Source organism: Maniola jurtina, chromosome 24 (assembly GCF_905333055.1).
Source record: "Maniola jurtina chromosome 24, ilManJurt1.1, whole genome shotgun sequence".
Classification (NCBI taxonomy): Eukaryota; Metazoa; Arthropoda; class Insecta; order Lepidoptera; family Nymphalidae; genus Maniola; species Maniola jurtina.
Window position 1 is genome coordinate 3,550,010 of NC_060052.1, and position 22,485 is coordinate 3,572,494.

Genomic DNA, 22,485 nt, shown 5'->3' on the forward strand with positions numbered 1-22,485 from the left:
CTGGTAATTCCGTAGAAGATTCATTGTACCATATCGATACCTCATTTATTATTAAGTCGATAAGTCGAGTTATACAATGTAACTTATTTTGCTACTATATTTTTATGCTAATGGCAAGCGGCATCTGATTATTATTATAACAAGAACAAAGAAAGGTGATATTACAGATATAATACCGCAAAAAAACTCGAAAAATAGTGTTTAAACGCTAGAGGTCAATGAACGTTGCGTAGTTAGGTGCCGCGGGTTCCCCGTCTCCGACGCAGCATTTACCCCGAGTTTTGCATGCTATACATTGCGGGTTTGAAAAATCCTAATGCAATTTTTATTGGTATTGGATCGTGTTTGAGTAGTATAACAATAGCATTAAGTTTTTACTAGCGTTCTAATTACTCCTTTTATAATAATATTACGTACGATGTGAAACGAAGAATGAAAAGGCGTAGGTATGTGAACTAAGGCTAAACGAAGTTAGATAGATAGATAGATAGAACTCTTTATTGCACACAAAAACGTAAAGTAAAGGATCACAACACAGAAAGAAGAAAACAGAAAAAAACAATTGTGTGCAAAGGCGGCTTTATTGCTTGGAGCCATCTCTACCAGGCAACCTTTTGGTTGCAGCAGTTAGGCAGTTAGCTTAGCTTGCGGTGTAGCTGCACTTTAGTTAGTTCTAAAGTTTCTACAGCATTATGCTAAAGTTACAACATAGGTAGGGACTCGTAAAGTTTGGAGTGAAATGAATAAACTTACAAAAGGAATGGCATACCTACTTTGTAGAATATAATACTCGTAGGTATAACTCTGTTCCAAAAGTTCCACTGAGTTACAATACTGCAGAATGCTTTTACATTCAGCCGGTGGCTAGCTTTAAATTAAATGAAAGATTCACAAATTCTTATGGCTCCAGCACACATTGGCCCTATAGTTCGGCGAGAGCCAGCCAATGTGTAAGTACTAAATTACGCCAAGATCCTTTGATGATGAGATCAAAAATTGCTACAGGTAGGTATGTATTTTTTTTCAGTTTATCAGAAACGGTTCTAGATTTGAAGTCATTAATTTTTTATATTTTAAGTTTTTTCAATATATTTTTTTTAATTACAATATAATTTCCACAAAGTTGTAATTCTTTTTATTTATTAACAAACATTATCTATTTTTAGGATGATATAATTTAAATATCCCTACTTTCTTTATTGCCATATTATTGTCTTTAAAGAAAATACATTTCCAAAATAATTAGATAACCTTATAGACAAAAGTCCGGAAATCGAACAGCACTGGCCATAGGCGGGTGCCGAGTACCAATTCGCCATGTACATTGGCCAAGCAGCTTGGGCCAATGTGTACTAGGCTTTTCATAATTTACGATTTGGTTGTGCCGTAATGCTTTGAAAGCAAAGCTGTGTGTTTACTGAATCGGAGTAGGTTTTATTTGAATGTTCATAACAAAACCATCTCAAAGTAAAATCTGTGGTAAAATGGCAGGAAATACAAAATAAGTATAACATCGTGGGAATACGCTTGGAGCACAATAACTTTGGGAACTAAGCACAGTTTATTATACGACCGTAACCGTGTGGAAATAAGGGCTATTTTACGTTGGCTAATATGAAACGCATTGGTACAACTAATGCCTTTACCCACCAGCATATCGTCGCTTAAGTTCTAAATACCACCTAAGCTGAGTGAACAACGTAATTCAAAGGCAGTCCTTACATTTTGATGCAGTCCGCTAGAGATTCCAGAAACTTGAGAGACACCTCGTTTTTGTCATTCAGAAACAAGAAAATGTACAACAGAAACTCTTCAAGGAATAAAGAGTAACAACAGAGTATCCTCAAGCATTTCAACCCTCTGTAAACATTAAGTTTTTGACTTCTTTTTCTTATTTTGTTCAAGGGGCAAGCGACAGGTCTGCCCGCTAAATTTAAAATTTGGTTTTTCGCAATTTGTAAACTAAAACGACAAAGTAGGCGTATGGCATTCTAATTGCGCCAATGGCAGTATCATATCCACGTGTAATATTCATCAGATCTTCACCAAATTTATATGGGCCCACCTGCACAGTATACCCTTTCAAACAAAAAAAAATCCAAATTGGTCCAGGGGTCTTCGAGTAATCGGGGAACAGACATAAAAAAAAAGATTCCGACGAATCGAGAACCTCCTCCTTTTTTGGAAGTCGGTTAAAAAGAGCAAACTCTCCCTAAAGGTTAAACACTACTACTTTTAGCTATTCACAGTTTTAAAGTCAACACTTTCCAGACTTCATCATCATTAATTTTAGTGACAAACGGAAAATTTAACGATTATTTTGCATTCAAACAGACTTTTTGATGTCTAAAGTTAATTAATTTTATACCTACGGGTGCTATTCAGTTTGGGCAAAATACAATTACCATTTACACTAGTAGTTAATTACTTTGTAACGCCTAAATCAAGTTTGAATTGTCAAGTTCTGCGGCATTAAAAATAAAAAAAACATAATCAATAATTATAAAGCCACTAATATAATTAACTAACGCTAACTATACAAGGCGTCATAAGAACGCTATCGACAAGTGTAAATTAAAAATTTATAACACCCCCGACAAGTGAAGGTTACAGTAACTAGAAAAGAGCTGATAACTTTCAAACGGCTGAACCGATTTTCTTGGATTATAGCTAAGAACACTTTCAATCAAGCCACATTTCAAACAAAAAAAAACTAAATTAAAAACGGTTCATTAGTTCAGGACAGGAGCCACGATGCAACAGACGGATACACAGATTCATAGATACCCCCGATAGATTTTTAACCCCCGACCCAAAAAGAGGTGTGTTATAAGTTTGACGTGTGTAAATTAAAGTCCTAGTTCGTTTCACTCGACATTTTATTGTAAGATGTATTCATACTAAGCGCAGTGGTGATAGAATTATAAACGCTGAGTTTACCAGCAGCCTTATTGAAATAGTCGTCAGTGGAATTCTGATCACGTAACAGACAGCTAGAGCCAGCGGGTTCCGCATAAAATTATATGTATGATCAGGGCCGGCTTTATACGTGTGTTTGTTTCGCTAACTCCCCGTCCACACTAGGGCCTCGATAGGTCAACGGTTGAGGAGCGGACTGAATTCCGAAAGGTCGGCGGTTCAAACCCCACCCGTTGCACTATTGTCGTACCCACTCCTGGCACAAGTTTAACGCTTAATTGGAGGGGAAAGGGGAGTATTAGTCATGAGCATGGCTAATATTCTTTAAAAAAAAAACGCTTTGCCCGTGCAGGTCGAAGGTCTTACGAAAGTAGGTAATTTAATACATGTAGATGCCTTACGGAGTGACATGTTCCGAAAGGAAAAAACTCCTTATATTAAAGATTTAAAAAATGATCGGTCAAGTGCGAGTCGGACTCGCATGCGAAGGGTCCCGTACCATCGTACAAAATATTTTTATATGCAATACTGCAAAATAATGACAACAGCGCCACCTATATGCGATTTAGTAAATATCATATAGATGGCGTTTAGTAATAGAACATATTTTAATTTTTTTTGTGTATGCAACTACAAATTCACGGTTTTCAGATTTTTTCGTTTACTTGTACTATAAGACCTACTTATTTGCATTTCATGATTCTAGGTCAACGGGAAGTACCTATAGGTTTTCTTGATACGACAGACAGATAACAAAGTGATCCTGTAAGGGTTCCGTTTTTCCTTTCGAGGTATGGAACCCTAAAAACGTAAATACGCCACCCGGACGCTTCGTGGACTAGAGCCGGCCCTGGATATGATGCATCACCGGATTTCGGGAAATAATTTTCGGTCATTTGTCTCTGAATACGGACGATTTTCCGTCTAGTTGGGGGGTTTGACCCACATCTATCAGCACCTTTTAGTATGATAACAGATTCCAATTTATGGAAGTGCTTTTTTATGTGACGTAAAATGTAAATAATACGAGTAAATATCTCTACGACCGACCTCTAGACATTGGATGACTACGAAAATTAATTTTACAGTTTTTATAACTGCAAAAACTTTTTTTGTAATTGTAATTGAAAATAAATAAGTGGCTATGAAAGACGGAGTTATTTATGGAATAACAGGGTAATAAGAGCGACAAAATCTTGGATTCCCTATCCCAATCGTATCCCAACTCTATTGTATTTCGAAATAAAAACTATCCTATCCGTTAACTATTAACTATTAGTATGCCAAGTTGCGTTTATCCGTTTACTAATTTCAGCGTGAAACGTGAACAGAGTACAGACAGACTGACAGACAAAACAAAAAACCCTTTTGGACTCTGTTATATCGATAGGTTCGCTTTCTCCGACGAAAAATTTCAAAATATATAAGTATGTTTAATATAGATACAGAAATTGTCCATTTACAGTTTTATTATAAGTAAATTATATTATTTAAACTAAGTAAATACCGCCAAAGCTGATTTAGGCCTAGCGCACACAGCGATTTTTATTCGTGCGATTATTTTTTACGTACGGAATTTCACCTGCCCGCAGTGCGAATGTAACTCTATACTTAGTGCGCAAAATGTTCGCACGAATTTAATAACGCAATTTGTACCAAATCACAGTTTTGAGGGTTCCGTACCTCAAAAGGAAAAACGGAACTCTTATAGGATCACTTTGTTGTTGTCTTTGTTGTTGTTATCCGTCCGTCCGTCCGCCCGTCCGTCCGTCCATCGTGTCTGTCAAGAAACCTATACGGTACTTTCCGTTGACCTAGAATCATGAAATTTGGTCTTATAGCACAAGTAGAGGAATAAATCTGAAAACCGCGAATTTATGGTTATATCAATAAAAAAAATTAAAAAGTGTTTCAATTTTCAAAGTAAGATAACTATACCAAGTGGGGTATCACATGAAAGGGTATCACCTGTACATTTTAAAACAGATATTTATTTATTTTTATGACAATAGTTTTTGATTTATTATGCAAAATGTTGGAAAAAATACCCGAGTACGGAACTCTCAGTGCGCGAGTTTGACTCGCACTTGGCCGGTTTTTTTCCCCACGCGTATTTCGCAGTGCGGGCATCTCGGGCATGCATTTGGCAAGGGTTATAGAATTGCGAAAAAAATCGCGCGATATATTTTATTCGCTGTGCGGGCTAGTACTATAATTATTATTATTGTACGAAGTCGCATAGATCTTCTAACTAAAGAGATAGACTGAAAGATCAAAATTCGCATCAGGTGTAGTCAGTCCATCAAAACATAAAAAGGCCGGGTTTTATTACGCACTTAAATACGTAACTTCATTTCATTACACATCATGTGAACGGTATTCGTGAGCCGTTTAATAAAAACCGCAGCTGGCTAAACCATTTCACTTTCTAGTTCCGAAACTGAATGTATTATAATATTATTCTGTTAACGAATTCAATTGTGTCTAGTAAGTATGCTTAGTATTTTGGTATTAGGGAAAGCCTTCATGTAAGTAACAAGTGTAAATTAAAAATTTATAACACCCCCTGACAAGTGAAGGTTACAGTAACTAGAAAAGAGCTGATAACAGCTGAACCGATTTTCTTGGATTATAGCTAAGAACACTCTCGTTCATTAGTTTAGAAACTACGATGCCACAGGCAGATACACAGATACACATGTCAAACTTATCACATCCCTCTTTTTGGGTCGGGGGTTAAAAAATCACGATTAATAAGATATCAAGATATGTGTATGTTTGTTACTCTTTCCCGCAAAAACTACTGGACGGATTTGTCTGTTTGGAATGAAGGTAGCTTATGCCCTGACTTAACACCTAAGGCTTCTTTTTATCCTGGAAAATCAAAGAGTTCCCGCGGGATTAAAAACCTATATCCACGCGGATGAAGTCACGGGTGTCGTCTAGTAGGTAATCATACTTCGTGGATGGAATCAACAAATTGTTCACAGATAAATAAAATATAAGCAACTACCAAAAAAAAAGTGAATAGGTATATATCAACTTATACTTATAAGTAAAATGATGTTTTGTGTGAAACAAAAAAATCACTTTCACATGCGTCCAAACTTGGCAATTTCATAAATTAACAGCGGATGTACAACTTTCACCAGCTGATGGTTTTTACGATTAAGTTCAGAACAGATGAATGATATTTTTTTCAAACTCCATTAACTTTAATATTTTATGCATTAAAGGAAAAACTGACTGACTGATCTATCAACGCACAACTTAAACTGGGCTGATCGGGCTGAAAATTTGCGTGCGGAATGCAGAAAGCCTATTATGACGTAGACATCCGCTAAGAAAGGGTTTTTGAAAATTCAACACCTAAGGGGTAAAATAGGGGTTTGAAATGTGTGTAGCGCAGACGAAGTCGTGGGTCGCGGTCGTTAATGCCTAATCATATTTGTATTTACCCATCGCACTTCACACTAATATTATAAAGGGGAAAGTTTGTGTGTATGTGTGTATGTATGCGTGTGTGTATGCGTGTTACTCCTTCACGCAAAAACTGCTGCACGGATTGGGCTGAAATCAAGAATGGAGATAGATTATATTATATACCCTGGATTAGCACATAGGCTACTTTTTATCCCGGAAAAAGTGTTCCCACGGGATTTTTAAAAACCCAAATCCACGCGGACGAAGTCGCGGGCATCAGCTAGTAGTATTATAAAGAGGTAAAGTTTGTAAGTTTGTTTGTAATCTCTGGAACTACTGAACCGATTTTAAAAATAGTTTCACCAATAAAAAGCTACATTATTCCTGAGTAATATAGGCTATATTCTATGATCAAAAAATTAGAGATCCCTATGAAAATTGTAATTACCCGTGCGAAGCCGCGGCGGTTTGCTAGAACCTGAATGAAAAGAAAAATCTGAATGACTGATTCATCAACGATAGGAGGCGGACAACCTAACCACTAAACTATAACGACATTTCACTAATGCGGATGCATAACTGCATAGTGACAAATCTTTGCTAAAATAAACATCCAGGAGAAAGCTGATATTTTTAATGTGACTAATAAAAAGGCCACAGCCGACGCAAATTACAATTTTATGCCAATATTATTCACTCTGTTGACGCATCCGGATTTCCGATTTTGCTTAACTATTCAAATTAATTCATATTTTCTGTCACTAGTAACTTATAAACTTATAAAGTATGCAATTCACCCAATAACCCAGTTATTTTTGGAAAAGTTGACACTATGATATATAAATATACACTGCCATAGCATTGACCTTTACATATAACATTGACTCAATTTTTGTCGTCGAAATATAGCTTCGGACCTTGAGAAGAATCAGCATAAAATAATGTATGGTGTATAATGTCTATGACATGTGTAACAGGTATAAAATAATAAGATAATGCGAAGTAATAAAAAGTATTTTCTTTCTTTCTTTGAAATGTTTTGCTTCTATTGAAAATTTTCCTAGAGGAATCATTATCATTAACGACCATACATCGACCAACTACCATAATGTACCCTCCATGGACTTGGAATAGCTAGATGCCGCATATGTACATGGAATAGTATGACATCCAACCGGGTCTATTTCTATGGTTCCGTATCTCCAGATAAAATGGAAACCCCTATAGGATCACTTCTTTATCTGTCGGTCCTATCTATCAAGACTCGCCAAAGGAATCAAAAGCAAAACCTACTCGCATGAGGGACCTAAATCATGACACGTAGCAATGTGTTATAGCACATGTAAAGGGAACAAGTGTAAATTAAAAATTTATAACACCCCCGACAAGTGAAGGTTACAGTAACTAGAAAAAAGCTGATAACTTTCAAACGGCTGAACCGATTTTTTTGGATGATTGCTAAGAACACTCTCGATCAAGTCACCTTTCAAACAAAAAAAACTAAATTAAAATTGGTTCGTTCGTTTAGGCGCTACGATGCCACAGACAGATACACAGATACACACGTCAAACTTATAACACCCCTCTTTTTGGGTCGGGGGTTAAAAATCCATAAACCGTGAATTTGTGATTACATCACAAAAAACTCTGGTGTGTGAGTCGGACTCACATACCTTCGTGTGCGAGTGCGTCTCGCACTTGGCCGGATTTCTTAACTAAAATGACGTCACGCCAGTCGTTTTCAATCTCCCACGTCAATGAGCCAACAAACTTCGATCGAAGAGAGGGATGATCCATACTAATATTATAAATGCGAAAGTGTGTCTGTCTGTCTGTCTGTCTGTCTGTCTGTCTGCTACGCTTTCCCAGCTCAACCGCTGAACCGATTTTAATGAAAATTTGTACAGACTTAGGATACATTCCGGGGAAGGACATACGCAACTTTTTATCCCGGAAAATCAAACAGTTCCCACGGGATCTTTAAAAACCTAAATCCACGCGGACGAAGTCGCGGGCATCCTCTAGTTTTTCATATTTAGAATGAGAAATGATTTTTTACTAATCAAATTTATTTATAAAGGAGAAGGTCACAAAGTGAACATGATGCCCCTATAGAATGAAAACTGTATACAAAAATATCTTACTCTCTGAGTCTCTATAGCCCTCTTAATACTAATTTATTACTTAAAATTAATTAGTGCCTCAATAGCTCAACCGGTAAAGGAGTGGACTGAAAACCGAAAGGTCGACGCGGGTTCAAACCCCGCCCGTTGCACTATTGTCGTACCTACTCCTAGCACAAGCCTGACGCTTAGTTGGAGAGGAAAGGGGAATATTATTCATTTAACATGGCTAATATTCTTTAAAAAAAAAAATTGTATAGCATTCCTGCCTTCTCGGATGCCAGGAAGGCAAGAATGCTGTTCCATATACCTGTGAGTATTGATAAAGGAATGAAAATACATTGTGCTTGGCTCAAATTTTAGGCATGCCTGGACAGATGGCTTACGGTATCTAGCTATTCCAAATCCGTGGCACCCTCACATGACAAAAGCAGAGTGGCCTCAAATTATTTACCTCATTACTCTCTATTCTGTTAGAATGAAAATGACAAAGGGAAAATACCCAAAAGCTTCTCTTGTTGTAGAGTTTGAAAATGATTGCTTTATTTTATGATGGCTCATTTTCATTGGTCGATAGGAATCGGTGAGTGCGGGCGATTTCTGAAACGCATGCCATGAGACAAGTAGGTAGGTACATCGTAACTCATATTATAAATAAATCGATAGTGTGTCTTGTTTGTTGGTTAGTTAGTTCTTCAATCGCGCTGCAGCGGAGTGTCAAAAAAAAAAAAAAATGCCAACAATCATTGTTGGCATTTTTTTTTATTCACTATATATGGCATGGATATTAATTACTAAAGATTTAGGGAGCGACATAGGCCGCTTTTCATCCCGGAAAAAGAGTTTGTTATAGAATAAATTAGATAAATAAATATTTCATAGGTTTTTCATTCTCAAACATACTCTCACATGACAAAAGCAGTGGTTCCAAATAATTATCTACCTCACTGCTCTCAATTCTTCAGACCCAAAAGCCTCTCTAGTTGTACTTAGTGTTTGAAAATGGTTACTCTTTTTGACTACCTACTAAAATAGCTAAAAATAATAAAAAGGCTATCATTTTGTACAGAGGCTCCCTTTTTCAAAATCCTGATGTGACGACCGAAACTGCGAGCGGTCGCTAGTCATGAAATGAATAAAATCCAATAAATGAATACTAAATACAATATATGTATAAATGTATAGGAATAAATAAAATACAAATCTCTTAGAATACGTCGGTTTTTCATTCACCAACGTACCCTCAAAATGTGACAAAGGCAGGGTTGCCCCAATTATCTACCTCATTACTCTTTATTTTGTTACAATGACGACGACAAAGGGCGACCCAAAAGCGAGCTATTTGTACTGTTTGAAAATAACTGCTCTATTTTACGAGCTAAAGGTTCATTTTCAGGTCGATAGGAAACAGCGGAGGCGAGCGATTTCTATGACGCATGCCAGCAGGGAAGCACATCACTACTTATATTGTAAACTAGCTGATGCCCGCAGCTTCGCCCGCGTGGATTGGTCAGATCCCCTGCAGCATCAGGATTGAAGAGTTGGACTCCAAATTTTTTATGAAACAATGTCGCAAAGTTCCTCTATCGATTAAAAAAGAAATGACGCAAATCGGTTCAGAAATCTCGGAGATTTCGGTGTACATAGGTAGAAAAACACAACTCTCTTTTTGAAAGTCGGTTAAAAAAGTAGCCTATGTTACTCCCTGGTCAATTCTCTACTTGTCTGTGAAAACCCCGTCAAAATCGGTTCAGCCGTTCCCAAGATTAGCCTTTTCAAACAGACAGACAGACAAAAATTTTAAAAACGTGTGATTCAGTTATAGTATCGTTCAAATAACCATATGACCTTAATATGCGGTAGTTATTTCGAAATTACAGACAGACACTCCAATTTTATTTATTAGTATAGATGCGAAAGTGTTAGTTAGTTAGTCGTTTGTTTGTCCTTCAATCACGCCGAAACCAAGTAATGCATCGACGTCATGCGTCGTCGTCGGCGGTCGTGATTGTTGCCATGGATATACATATACTTAAATACTTGGAAAGTGATTATCTAGGAAAATCAAAGAGCTGCCACGGGAATTTTAAAATGCAAATCCACGGACAATTAAGGACAAACAGTTAAGGCATAAATAATATCCAACAAATATCCATATTACACACCTAGAATACATAGGTTTTTCATACATAAACGAACCTTCACATGACAAAAGTAGAGTTACCCCAATTATCTACCCCATTACTCTTTATTCTGAGAAAGAATGGTAACAACAAAGGGTGTCCCAAAAACGAGCTATTAGTACTGTTTTAAAATGACTGCTCCATTTTACGAGCTAAAGGTTCATTTTCAGGTCGATAGGAAACAGTGGAGGCGAGCGATTTCAAAAACGCATACCATAAGAGAAGCACATAGAAAAAAACCGGCCAAGTGCGAGTCAGACTCGCGCACTGAGGGTGCTCGGGTGTTTTTTCCAACATTTTGCACGATAAATGAAAAACTATTATACATTAAAATAAATAAAAATCTGTTTTAGAATGTACAGGTAAAGCCGTTTCATATGATATCCCACTTGGTATAGTTATCTTACTTTCTAAAATTGAAACATATTTTTTTTTAAATGATGTGACCACAAATTCGGGGTTTTCAGATTTATTCCTGTACTTGTGCTATAAGACCTACCTACCTACCAAATTTCATGATTCTAAGTCAACGGGAAGTACCCTATAGGTTTTCTTGACAGACACGACGGACGGACGGACGAACAGACAGACAGACAGACAGACAAAAATGTGAACCTATAAGAGTTCCGTTTTTCCTTTTGTGGTACGTAACCCTAAAAAACAATCAAAAAAAGCAATTTCCAAAATGCATGCCATAAGGCCCAGTTCTGAGGAACTATTTGCATTGGTCATTATAGAATACGCATTGAATAATTTTAGTTGGTCAACAAGTGTAAATTAAAAATTTATAACACCCCCGACAATCCAAAGTATTTGAGTTTTCCAAAACATCATTTTCAAATAAATAATTATGTATTTAGGCAACGTCCATCTTGACAGCTTGACATTTGTCTATTCACTATTGACATAATATTATGAACCTAACGGTTATCTAACCTTCTTTTCTACAAGAAAACTAGAAAAGAGCTGATAATTCTTAAACGGCTGAACCAATTTTTTTAGATTATAGCTAAGAACACTCTCGATCAAGCCACCTTTCAAACAAAAAAAACTAAATTAAAATCGGTTCATTCGTTTAGGCGCTACGATGCCACAGACAGATACACAGATACACAGATACACAGACACACAGATACACAGATACACACGTCAAACTTATAACACCCCTCTTTTTGGGTCGGGGGTTAATAAAACAATTTCAAAAATGCATGCTTGTAACAATCTATCTGTTCTTCGAAAGACGTTGAGTACTTCATATTGTTTCAATGTTTCTTATCAAAATATTTTTTGGGAAATTTTGAACGAGAATTAAACAAACTTTTCACCTTCGCATGAATAGTGCACTTAAGCGCTTGTTGAAACAAGGTCTCACACTTGGCCGCTCTCCAATAGGCTTGCATTCGTATGCCTAAGCCCTAATAAAATAGAAATGTCCAAACACAACAGGAATAGGAATATAAATACGACAAAAAAAACTTTAGGAGTCATAAGCGTTTTATGCAAAATGGCCAATATTCATCTATTTTCTGAAACTGTCAAAATTGGTATGACACTGCGGCTCTATCGCTGTAAAATGACAGCTACAATCTCACGACTCATAATCGCAATCACCTCTGATTGGCTGACGCTCGCTCACTATTGGCTACAATACAATGCATTGCATAAATTCAGCCAATCACAACAATTATTACGTAATAATGATTAATGCAAGTTTTTCAAAAAACGAGTTCAGCCCATAAGAATTTTTGTTCGGTATGACAGTAGTATCCGTAGCACGATTCCGTAAAACCTGCATTAATCATTATTACAATCGCAATTGTTGTGATTGGCTGAATTTATGGTATTCTCGTTGCAAGAATGCATTGTAGCCAATGGTGAGCGAGCGTCAACCAATCAGAGGTAATTGCGATCGTGACATTGTAGCTGTCATTCTACCGCAATCGAGTACCTAATCTGATGAGTGATGACAGTAATATCATATGACAGTAGGTCCTATTACTGATATGTCGTTGATGTAGATGCAAGTTTCTAAATGAACAGAGTTTCCTCAACTGAGTGCAGGCAGTAGGCGCGCCGGTCAAGTGCATTCACCTGCCTTGAACTGCAGTACTGTTGGAACTCATGCCAATTGTACACTTTCGCGATTTCTATTCTTTTTTAGGGTTCCGTATCCAAAAGCTGCCAATGAGACCCTATTGTAAAGCCTTCGTTGTATCTCGTGAACGGAATATGTAGAGAATTGAAATTTTCACAGAAAGTAATTTTCTATTGCTTAGTATGATAAAAACAATAAAAAATCCAAAATGACCGCCATGAAAATTAAAAAAAAACCGGCCAAGTGCGAGTCAGACTCGCGCACTGAGAGTTCCGTACTCGGGTATTTTTCCCCACATTTTACACGATAAATCAAAAACTATTATACATAAAAATAATTAAAAATCTGTTTTAGAATGTACAAATAAAGCTCTTTCAAATGATACCCCACTTGGTATAGTTATCTTACTTTGAAAATTGAAACACGTTTTGATGTAACCACAAACTCGCGGTTTTCAGATTTATTCCTGTACTTGTGCTATAAGACCTACCTACCTGCCAAATTTCATGATTCTAGGTCAACAGGAAGTACCTACCCTATAGGTTTTCTTGACAAACACGACGGACGGACGGACGGACGGACAGACAGACAGACAAAAAAGTGATCCTATAAGGGTTCCGTTTTTCCTTTTGAGGTCCGAACCCTAAAAAGTGTTATTTCTTGTACGATGCAGAGGTACAGAGCCCTTCGTGAGCGAGTACTTTACCGGTTTTTGAAAATGTGATGCATTGATCATATAATTACTTTTCTCTCGTTTCATGAGTAAAAGGCTTCTTCAAAGTTAGGTTAATAATTTAGTTAAATTTTATACATCGTACAACTGTTGCGTAAAACATACCTAACTATATTTTGACCGAGGAAATTTCACCTTTCACTCTTATGCTTATTGTTTTCTTATTTATTATTCAATAGAGTTAGACAAGTAATGGATGCGCTTGCGCATAATATGATATTAAAACACTGTATGAATTTATTAAAAAAACCACCAAGTGCGAGTCCGACTCGCGCACTGAGGGATCCGTACTTGGGAATTTTTTCCAACATTTTGCACAATAAATCAAAAACTATTAGGCATAAAAATAAAAAAATCTGTTTTAGAATGTACAAGTGAAGCCCTTTCATACGATACCCCACTTGGTATAGTTATCAAATTTTGAAAATTGAAAATACTAATTATATTTTGTTCATCATGTCAATTTTTTTTTACCACAAATTCAGGGTTTTCGGATTGTTTCCTTCACTTGTGCTATAAGTCCTACTTACCTGCCATGATTCTAAGTCAACGGGAAGTATAGATTTTGATTCCCTTTTCTTGAAAGACACGACAGTCGGACAGAATAAATAGACCGACAAGAAAGTGATCTTATAAGGTTTCCTTTTTTCCTTTTGAGTTACGGAACCCTAAAATTATGAATTCATAAGGAAAGTCTTATAAGTAGGTACCTTCTGCTACTAATGATAGAGTGAGATAGAGAATATGATAATGATAATGATCCATAATATAATGATAATTATATAAAAAGTTGTAAGTAGTAATGAAATATGGATATTACCTGTGTTAAAAGCTAGTAAGTAATTATTCAGAAAACTTTCTTTTAAAATGTAAACAAGATATAAGAACGTATTACTTTACAATTACTTTAATTTACAATTTTTTTTTGGCCGGCAATTAACAATTTTGGCCGGCAACGTATCCGTGGTACCTCTGGTGTTGCAAATGTTCATGGGCGGCGGTAACCACTTAACATCAGGTGACTCGTCTGGTCGTTGGCTCGTTATTTTTTATAAAAAAGAAATACTAAACATCCGCTGTCCATCTGTCTATCTGTCAGTGGACTGTATCTCATAAACCGTAATGGATATAGAGATTTGAAATTTCCACAAAAATTTCTATTACCGCTATAACAACAAATACTCGTAATATAAATAACTAGCGACCCGCCCCGGCTTTGCACGGGTGCAAGTCAAAGTTATAATTATTGAGTTCTACAACTTTTCTATAGAAGTCAACCATACATCTCTAACCATTTAGGCAGCGTTCGCGAGAATCGTTAACGTACGGCAGTTTTTTCGACGCCTTACTCCACAATTTTCACTACCACGAAAAATCCTATCTATTTTCCGGGATAAAATATAGCCTATACGGATTCGGAAGAATCCCTCTAAGTAATGGTAAAAGAAATTTTGAAATCGGTCCAGTAGTTTTTGAGCCTATTCAATACAAACATACAAAAATACAAAGGTTTCCTCTTTATAATATTATATAGTAAGTATATATAGTATAGACAAAATGGCAGTCATGCAATTAAAAAAGTTACAATTTACGTAGTGTTATACTATCTTGTAGGTACAATAAAACGGAACACTACATATGCAAATCCGTCTCCAACTTGGCCGTTTTTTATTCTGATTTAATTTATTTACAAGAAAATATAGTATTGCACACATAGGAATTACTACGGAAGTAATTATTCCACAGCACTAACAATGATGAAAATTCAATTAACTATTAATTTTCCAACAAAGAAAAGTCTGTCAACTCAACTGTGAGAAAATTGAAACTAAAGGTGAACGCACACTTACCCGAGCCGAACGCGTCGAAAGAGTCGACCGAAACGAATTTTAGAATTCTCTATATGAAATCTACTTACAATTCGAACGATTCGGCGCGGGGAAGTGTGCGAGGTTTCATGAGATTTCATATACAGGATTCTAAAATTCGTTTTGTTCGACGCGTTCGGCTCGGATAAGTGTGAGTTCACCTTAAATGTTATATGTCAAAGTAATAGTTTTAAAAACTCCGTACTATGAATGCGAAAGTGTGTAGAGTCTTCTATCTGTCTATCTGTTACCATTACTCAGCCAATCTGGGTAACCGATTTTGACTTTTGGTACAGAGATTCCTACGTACTTTTTACTCTGGAAAATCAAATAGTTCCCACGAGATTTTTGGAAACCTAATTCCACGAAGATTCCACGTTGATGAATCCGTGAGCATAATTCCAGTTCCATATAAACATGTTTTCCAAGAAACATGCATAATGACGAAATCACTTAATAGCAGAGATGTGTTCTTGGTTTTTCACATTAATTGTAGTTTTTAACCCCCGACCCAAAAAGAGGGGTGTTATAAGTTTGACGTGTGTATCTGTGTGTCTGTGTATCTGTGTATCTGTCTGTGGCATCGTAGCTCCTAAAGTAATGAACCGATTTTAATTTAGTTTTTTTTTAAATCGGTTCAGCCGTTTGAAAGTTATCAGCTCTTTTCTAGTTACCTACTCTAACCTTCACTAATTATTATTTATCGGGGGTGTTATAAATTTTTAATTTACACTTGTAAATTAAAACATTACTTTAGTCAACCTAATTCATCTCCTTTTCTATCATTCTTAGGACCCTAGAAATAATCTCTCTTATAGTTACCCTACAAGTGCTAAGTTTGTAGTGATCATGCGAAATAAATAAAAGAAAGTAAGTACAATAAAAATATGTTTAAAATCAGCAACAGAGTAAACCATATAACATTTTGGTTGATACAAATAACACACGTCGTCACGGCCAATTTATTTTGACCCACGCGTAGCATACAGGGCTACCACTTGTACGATTTAAATCGTATTTGTACAATTTTTTGATAAAAAGTAACGTGCGTACGTATGACCTAATAAGCATCGAAATCGTACGGAAAACGTACGTCCATTTGACTATTTTCATTTACCTGTATAACTTATATCCAAGAATTTTAAGTTAAATCTGATAAAAAAAATTAAAAATAACGCGTTATTGTTGAAAAAAACACAGTCGAGCGCGGCTGATTGCGAGAGGTTATTCAGTGAATTTAAGAAGATGGCAAGCAATTTATTGAAATTAACAGCTGAAAGTAATAATCTGAGGTAGGTACTACTTTAAAACAACAGGCTACCATGGATGAGATATGATTCGATGAGAAAAAAGGCAAATAGGTACAGCAGAGGAAAAAAAGGATAATTCCTTTAGCTTTTGAATAATTAAGTATTTTTCATTAATAAAAAGAACCGGCTAAGTGCGAGTCAGACTCGCACACCGAGGGTTCCTTACTCGGGTATTTTTCCTTACAATTTGCACGATACAATAAAATATAAAAACAATTATGCATAAAAATAAATAAAAATATGTTTTATAATGTACAAATAAAGCCCTTCCATATGATACCCCACTTGGTATAGTTATCTTACTTTGAAAGTTGAAACACATTTTACTTTTTTTGTGTGGTGTAACCACAAATTCACGGTTTTCGGATTTTTCCTTTACTTTTGCTATAAGAACTTCCTATCCCCCAAATTTCATGATTCTAGGTCAACGGGAAGTACCCTATAGGTTTTCTTGATAGACACGACAGAGGGACAGAAGGAGAGACAAATAGACAGACAGACAGACCACAAAGTGATCTTATAAGGGTTCCGTTTTTGCTTTTGAGGTACGGAACCCTACAAAAGGAAGATTTTAATGCTGTACGACTTTTTTTTCTGGGTATACGACTGCTGCACGACAGCTGCTATTAGGCCTGGTGTACGATTGCTGCATTTTTTAGCTGGCAGCCCTGGTGGCATACGACTTTTTTGCCCCAGAGAAACTGGTGGGAGTTACCAACAATATCGCCGACCATGGCAGTGGCAACGAAACTATAGACCTGTGTGATACTATCCAACGTAAACAATTGTGCTATTTGGCCAGTGTTCCAAACTATTTGTGGTGTTTTGATCCCGTTTTCCGTCATATGAAAGTGTTGTGCCACATCCTGAGAGGCCGTTGAACCGTGCGAAAGAGGTGATAAAAAAACTGGGTGCGCCGTTTTCTCTTTCGGATTCGATTGGATTTTTTGGTGAGAGTACTTCCGAGATGGAAAGACTCGTTTCTTTTAGAATGTGAGTTTTTATTTTTAATATTTCTCTCTAGTTTATCTATTCGGTATGATTATTCGACATTTTTCCAGTTCCAGACTATTGCTCCAGTGGTTACCAATTATAATATTATTTTGCTGGAGATTATTAAACTGGATATTATGTAGTCCTCATTCTTTGTTTACAGTTCGTTATTTTTTATTTAAGTATTTTTATATTTGTTCTTATTTAATTTTATAAGAAAAATACCTGCAAAAATAAGATATTAAGTTTTAGTATCTAGTTACCAATTATATTGCTTACCTATTTAAATATGTTGTCCTTATTCTTTGTTTACAATTCGTTATTATTTGTTTACATAATTACCTACCTAGATATATTATAGAAAATATATTTTTACTTATATACCTGTGCTTTTTGCAAAAATGACATCGGTATTTTCCAAGGAATAATCTCAGTCTATAATAGCATTCCGTAGAGAGTACCGAGCTATCTGATTCTCTAATTTTTAGGGTTCCGTATCTCATAAGGAAAAACTTCTCACTCATTTCGTTGATCTAGTCTAGTTGGTATGCAGCAATGCCTTATAGCACAAGTAAAGCGAAAAATCCGAAAACCGTGAATTTGTGGTTACAAAAACTGTTCCTGAATAAATTATATGTTTACTAAATCATATCATAGATGGCGCTGTCCGTTATTAACTTGCACGAGTTCACGAGTGCACGGTGGGCTAGGTGTCGGATGAAAAAAGTTATTTCTTTGGTATGACATTCTACGGTGTCTATTCGACGGTACGGACTACGGAACCCTTCGTGTGCGAGTCAGATTCACACTTGACCGATTTTCTTCTACAAGAAATATTTATGGTATTTGTAGCAACAGGTAAAAGCTTTTCCGTAATTGGTTTCTTTGCGCACCTGATCACGAAATAAGACGCTGTGATTGGCTAGTCTACTGGCTATAGCTGTTACTTTGTATGTTATGTTATGTGATTGAGTGAGATTAAACATGGCCGTAAAAAGCCCCAAGGGGCATACTTTTCAGTCAGTATAGAATAAGCCAATGACGTCAGAAAGATCAAGTGCACCGTAGAAATGAGTGAGCAGTGGTTATAGATCACGTCAACACAGATCTCTGCTGACATTAGAATTTCTTCGATGCGACCAATGTGGCTGACTCTTGCTGCTGAAGTCACAAGCACTATCAGTTTCGAAAAACATTGCATACACCTTTCGTCTCCGGCTTTTTGGGGCTCTATGTTTTTTGAAAACGTGTTTGTTGTTGGTTGGGGACTCAAAATAGTTAACACCCATGATATGGTCACTGTCATTTGTATGGGATTACAAATAGAGCCCTACACTAAATTCATTCCGTGGATAGAATTTAGTACCTATTAATATAATAATATATTCGACAACCTACATAACAAGCTACTAGATGGAACGACTGGATATTATAACCTCGAAGTACTACGATCTAATAAGGATACTGGAGGAACCAGTAACACAGGTTTAGAACAATTTCCACGGAGAGTTTAATAACCGAGAGCCACGGCCAGCCAAGGCTAATCACAGGCAACGATAGGTACCTACCTACATTGCTATGTCACAATTATTGACCAGCATGGTGGACTTTGGTCTAAACTCTTCTTGTTTTGAGAGGAGACCCGTGCTGAGTATAAGGCAATAATGTTGTACCTACATGACAATAACGACGTAGGTCTGTCTGCCAATCCGTAGTTTGCCAGCCGTGGTGGACTATGGTTAAAGCTAGTACCATATTATGTTCTACTACTACTACTACTACTTCGTCCACGTGGATTAAGGTTTTTCTAAATCCCGTGGGAACTCTTTGATTTTCCGGGATGAAAAGTAGCCTATGTGTTAATCCAGGGTTTTAATCTATCTCCATTGCAAGCTAAATCCGTCCTATAGTTTTTGCATGAAAGAGTAACAAACACACACACACATACATACTACACACAATCTTTCGCCTTTATAATATTAACTGTGAAGTGTGATATTATAAAACAATTACCTATTACTATAATTAATCTAAATATTTCTTTTTTTATTGCTATAAAAAAATTATAATAATCCATACTTAATATTATAAATGCGAAACTGTGTCTGTCTGTCTGCTACCTTTTCACGGGCCAACAGTTTAACCGATTCTGACAAAATTTGGTACCTGGTTAGCTTATATTCCGGGGACGGACAAAGGCTACTTTTATCCCGGAAAATCAAAGAGTTCCCGCGGGATTCGTAAAAACCCATCCGCTTAACTGATTTGTATGAAATTTGGTACCGAAGTAGCTTGCGTCCCAGTAATTGACATAGGCATTTTATCCCGGAAAATCGAACAGTTCCCACGGGATCTTTAATAACCTAAATCCACGCGGACGAAGTCGCGGGCATCCTCTAGTGTTATACTATATACGGAAATACCAAGATAGGAAGAGAGTCGATGAATTGCAAAACTTAAAAGTCTACACGCATAGTTTCTAAACGAACACAGTTTCTTATGTAGGTCCCATCTTCCGGTAACGAGACATATTGTGATAGTTATGTTTTTAATACTTCGTTCGCTTAGAATTAGAGTTTTTAAATGCCGTGGGGTTAAAAAGTAGCCTATGTCACTCTCCAGGTCTCCAGCTATACCCATGCAAAAAACCCGGCCAAGTGCGAGTCAGACTCGCGCATTGAGGGTTCCGTACTCGGGTATTTTTTCCAGCATTTTGCACGATAAATCAAAAACTATCATACATAAAAATAAATAAAAATCTGTTTTAGAATGTATACGTAAAATCCTTTCATATGATACCCCACTTGGTATAGTTTGGTTTGGTTGGTTTGGTTGGTTTGGTACTTTAAAAATTGAAAAACATTTTAGTTTTTTTTTTAAATGATGTAACCACAAATTCGCGGTTTTCAGATTTATTCCTGTACTTGTGCTATAAGATCTACCTACCTGGCAAATTTCATGATTCTAGGACAACGGGAAGTACTCTATAGGTTTCTTGACAGACATGACGGACAGACAGACATACAATAATGTGATCCTATAAGGGTTCCGTTTTTCCTTTTGAGTTACTGAACCCTAAAATCACGTCGATCCGTGGCTCCGTTGCGACGTGATTGAAGGACAAACCAATAAACCAACAAACAAACACACTTTCGCATTTATAATATAAGTATTGATAATATGCGTAGTAATAGAGATTATGACAACGAAATAATTTATTTTTGTAACATAGGCAAGCGTCATCCCAATTTCTGCTGTTCTTGTTCTTGTATTAATTTGTAGGAACATCACGAAACAGTTCAGTATGTAGTAAACTTAATTATGAGTGTGTAACTAATATAACAGTTTTTTCGTATTAACATAATTGTCGGACAAAGTCCGAAATCGAGTTTGGAGTTATATGGAACAATAGCTATGAGAGAAAGGAACATCAACATTCAACTCGGCAAAATATCGCTCGTGTTTTAACGATCAGTGAAGGAAAACAAGTGAGGAATTATTTTGAATGTAATCAAAACATTACGTTTTTCTCTCATTTCTTTACATATTCCCATTGCTATAATATCTACGAGTAAATGTAACTTGCATACTCATTTACTAACGTAATTTTATACTATCTAAATAATAACTTAAAATTTAAAAAACCCCCGACAAAAAAATCTCTATAAATAATAAAATTAGAAAATAGCTGATAACTTTCAAACGGCTGAACCGATGTTCTTCGATTATAGCTAAGAACACTCTCGATCAAGCCAGCTTTCAAACAAAATAAAACTAAATTAATATCGGTTCATTAGTTTAGGAGCTACGATGCCACAGACAGATACACAGATACACACATCAAACTTATAGCACCCCTCTTTTTGGGTCGGGGGTTAAAAACACCTACATCCAGCTGTGACGTCTACACAATTATATTGAAACAATGACAATGTTTTTACTGTTAAATAAAGCACCTAAAATAATCCTTTAAACACATTCCAAACACACAGCTTTGTGTAAACTAATTAAGGAGTTTCTCAACGATATTAAAGGTAACTGTCGTTCTAGAACTATGTTTTAGGAGATATAATGTCTGTGACACACTGACACGGCTGAGACCACAAAAGCGAATTCTCGACCGCAAATGTCCGGTTTAAGCCTGTGAAGAAAGTGTGGATCGTTTACATTAGGTATTAATTTACATAAACAACGTTTTAAGATTTAAATATGAAATCCATACTAATATTATAAAATCGGTCAAGTGTGAGTCTGATTCCATACCATCGTACCAGAAATAAAGCTTTTTAATTCTTTTTCATTTTCATGGCGGCTATTTTGAATTTTTAATTATTCTTAGGGTTCCGTATTTGTTATAGCGGCAATAATATACAAATACTGTGCAAATTTCAACTCTCTACCTGTTACGGTTCACGAGATACAGCCTGCTGACAAAGAAACGGACAGACGGACGGACAGCGGAGACTTTTTAGTAGGGTTCCGTTGTCATATCCCACAGGATATGTTGCAGTATACTATGAGGCAGTATAATATCATTATTTAATTTATATATATATTTTTTTTAATGTATTGAAGCTATTTAATTTACCTTTCAAAATTTTACAATTTACGCTTCTCATGTTGCTTCGTCGTTGTAGCATACCATGGTACCTACCATATCCGAAGGGTACCAACGGGACACTATTACTAAGACTGCGCTGAGAGGTTGCCGCCCGTCCGTCCGTCTGTCTGTCAGCCTGTATCGTGAACCGTAATCTTAATATATAAAATACAAAAATATTTCTACTTATGTACGTTATAGACTATGAAACCATCCAATCCAACCGATGTGCCCCAAA

The 22,485-nt window shown here is 36.3% G+C and overlaps 1 protein-coding gene across 2 annotated transcripts in view; it reads left to right on the forward strand.

Moving 5' to 3' along the window:
• The first annotated feature begins 17,384 nt into the window (after positions 1 to 17,384).
• The window catches only part of LOC123877551, a 55,478-nt gene continuing 50,377 nt past the window's right edge, over positions 17,385 to 22,485 (forward strand). For both annotated transcript variants that reach the window (XM_045924365.1, XM_045924366.1), the window contains exon 1: positions 17,385 to 17,647. The gene's annotated coding sequence lies outside the window, so the exon portion shown is untranslated. The remainder of the gene's footprint in view (positions 17,648 to 22,485) is intronic.